Below are 3,346 nucleotides of genomic sequence, written 5' to 3' on the forward strand. Positions count from 1 at the left end.
GGTTAGGGTTAGGGTTAGGTTAGGGTTAGGGTTAGGGTTAGGGTTAGGGTTAGGGTTAGGGTTAGGGTTAGGGTTAGGGTTAGGGTTAGGGTTAGGGTTAGGGTTAGGGTTAGGGTTAGGGTTAGGGTTAGGGTTAGGGTTAGGGTTAGGGTTAGGGTTAGGGTTAGGGTTAGGGTTAGGGTTAGGGTTAGGGTTAGGGTTAGGGTTAGGGTTAGGGTTAGGGTTAGGGTTAGGGTTAGGGTTAGGGTTAGGGTTAGGGTTAGGGTTAGGGTTAGGGTTAGGGTTAGGGTTAGGGTTAGGGTTAGGGTTAGGGTTAGGGTTAGGGTTAGGGTTAGGGTTAGGGTTAGGGTTAGGGTTAGGGTTAGGGTTAGGGTTAGGGTTAGGGTTAGGGTTAGGGTTAGGGTTAGGGTTAGGGTTAGGGTTAGGGTTAGGGTTAGGGTTAGGGTTAGGGTTAGGGTTAGGGTTAGGTTAGGGTTAGGGTTAGGGTTAGGGTTAGGGTTAGGGTTAGGGTTAGGGTTAGGGTTAGGGTTAGGGTTAGGGTTAGGGTTAGGGTTAGGGTTAGGGTTAGGGTTAGGGTTAGGGTTAGGGTTAGGGTTAGGGTTAGGGTTAGGGTTAGGGTTAGGGTTAGGGTTAGGGTTAGGGTTAGGGTTAGGGTTAGGGTTAGGGTTAGGGTTAGGGTTAGGGTTAGGGTTAGGGTTAGGGTTAGGGTTAGGGTTAGGGTTAGGGTTAGGGTTAGGGTTAGGGTTAGGGTTAGGGTTAGGGTTAGGGTTAGGGTTAGGGTTAGGGTTAGGGTTAGGGTTAGGGTTAGGGTTAGGGTTAGGGTTAGGGTTAGGGTTAGGGTTAGGGTTAGGGTTAGGGTTAGGGTTAGGGTTAGGGTTAGGGTTAGGGTTAGGGTTAGGGTTAGGGTTAGGGTTAGGGTTAGGGTTAGGGTTAGGGTTAGGGTTAGGGTTAGGGTTAGGGTTAGGGTTAGGGTTAGGGTTAGGGTTAGGGTTAGGGTTAGGGTTAGGGTTAGGGTTAGGGTTAGGGTTAGGGTTAGGGTTAGGGTTAGGGTTAGGGTTAGGGTTAGGGTTAGGGTTAGGGTTAGGGTTAGGGTTAGGGTTAGGGTTAGGGTTAGGGTTAGGGTTAGGGTTAGGGTTAGGGTTAGGGTTAGGGTTAGGGTTAGGGTTAGGGTTAGGGTTAGGGTTAGGGTTAGGGTTAGGGTTAGGGTTAGGGTTAGGGTTAGGGTTAGGGTTAGGGTTAGGGTAGGTTAGGGTTAGGGTTAGGGTTAGGGTTAGGGTTAGGGTTAGGGTTAGGGTTAGGGTTAGGGTTAGGGTTAGGGTTAGGGTTAGGGTTAGGGTTAGGGTTAGGGTTAGGGTTAGGGTTAGGGTTAGGGTTAGGTTAGGTTAGGGTTAGGGTTAGGGTTAGGGTTAGGGTTAGGGTTAGGGTTAGGGTTAGGGTTAGGGTTAGGGTTAGGGTTAGGGTTAGGGTTAGGGTTAGGGTTAGGGTTAGGGTTAGGGTTAGGGTTAGGGTTAGGGTTTGGTTAGGGTTAGGGTTAGGGTTAGGGTTAGGGTTAGGGTTAGGGTTAGGGTTAGGGTTAGGGTTAGGGTTAGGGTTAGGGTTAGGGTTAGGGTTAGGGTTAGGGTTAGGGTTAGGGTTAGGGTTAGGGTTAGGGTTAGGGTTAGGGTTAGGGTTAGGGTTAGGGTTAGGGTTAGGGTTAGGGTTAGGGTTAGGGTTAGGGTTAGGGTTAGGGTTAGGGTTAGGGTTAGGGTTAGGGTTAGGGTTAGGGTTAGGGTTAGGGTTAGGGTTAGGGTTAGGGTTAGGGTTAGGGTTAGGGTTAGGGTTAGGGTTAGGGTTAGGGTTAGGGTTAGGGTTAGGGTTAGGGTTAGGGTTAGGGTTAGGGTTAGGGTTAGGGTTAGGGTTAGGGTTAGGGTTAGGGTTAGGGTTAGGGTTAGGGTTAGGGTTAGGGTTAGGGTTAGGGTTAGGTTAGGGTTAGGGTTAGGGTTAGGGTTAGGGTTAGGGTTAGGGTTAGGGTTAGGGTTAGGGTTAGGGTTAGGGTTAGGGTTAGGGTTAGGGTTAGGGTTAGGGTTAGGGTTAGGGTTAGGGTTAGGGTTAGGGTTAGGGTTAGGGTTAGGGTTAGGGTTAGGGTTAGGGTTAGGGTTAGGGTTAGGGTTAGGGTTAGGGTTAGGGTTAGGGTTAGGGTTAGGGTTAGGGTTAGGGTTAGGGTTAGGGTTAGGGTTAGGGTTAGGGTTAGGGTTAGGGTTAGGGTTAGGGTTAGGGTTAGGGTTAGGGTTAGGGTTAGGGTTAGGGTTAGGGTTAGGGTTAGGGTTAGGGTTAGGGTTAGGGTTAGGGTTAGGGTTAGGGTTAGGGTTAGGGTTAGGGTTAGGGTTAGGGTTAGGGTTAGGGTTAGGGTTAGGGTTAGGGTTAGGGTTAGGGTTAGGGTTAGGGTTAGGGTTAGGGTTAGGGTTAGGGTTAGGGTTAGGGTTAGGGTTAGGGTTAGGGTTAGGGTTAGGGTTAGGGTTAGGGTTAGGGTTAGGGTTAGGGTTAGGGTTAGGGTTAGGGTTAGGGTTAGGGTTAGGGTTAGGGTTAGGGTTAGGGTTAGGGTTAGGGTTAGGGTTAGGGTTAGGGTTAGGGTTAGGGTTAGGGTTAGGGTTAGGGTTAGGGTTAGGGTTAGGGTTAGGGTTAGGGTTAGGGTTAGGGTTAGGGTTAGGGTTAGGGTTAGGGTTAGGGTTAGGGTTAGGGTTAGGGTTAGGGTTAGGGTTAGGGTTAGGGTTAGGGTTAGGGTTAGGGTTAGGGTTAGGGTTAGGGTTAGGGTTAGGGTTAGGGTTAGGGTTAGGGTTAGGGTTAGGGTTAGGGTTAGGGTTAGGGTTAGGGTTAGGGTTAGGGTTAGGGTTAGGGTTAGGGTTAGGGTTAGGGTTAGGGTTAGGGTTAGGGTTAGGGTTAGGGTTAGGGTTAGGGTTAGGGTTAGGGTTAGGGTTAGGGTTAGGGTTAGGGTTAGGGTTAGGGTTAGGGTTAGGGTTAGGGTTAGGGTTAGGGTTAGGGTTAGGGTTAGGGTTAGGGTTAGGGTTAGGGTTAGGGTTAGGGTTAGGGTTAGGGTTAGGGTTAGGGTTAGGGTTAGGGTTAGGGTTAGGGTTAGGGTTAGGGTTAGGGTTAGGGTTAGGGTTAGGGTTAGGGTTAGGGTTAGGGTTAGGGTTAGGGTTAGGGTTAGGGTTAGGGTTAGGGTTAGGGTTAGGGTTAGGGTTAGGGTTAGGGTTAGGGTTAGGGTTAGGGTTAGGGTTAGGGTTAGGGTTAGGGTTAGGGTTAGGGTTAGGGTTAGGGTTAGGGTTAGGGTTAGGGTTAGGGTTAGGGTTAGGGTTAGGGTTAGGGTTAG

The sequence above is a fragment of the Pelobates fuscus genome, chromosome 7 (genome assembly GCF_036172605.1).
Source record: "Pelobates fuscus isolate aPelFus1 chromosome 7, aPelFus1.pri, whole genome shotgun sequence".
Classification (NCBI taxonomy): domain Eukaryota; kingdom Metazoa; phylum Chordata; class Amphibia; order Anura; family Pelobatidae; genus Pelobates; species Pelobates fuscus.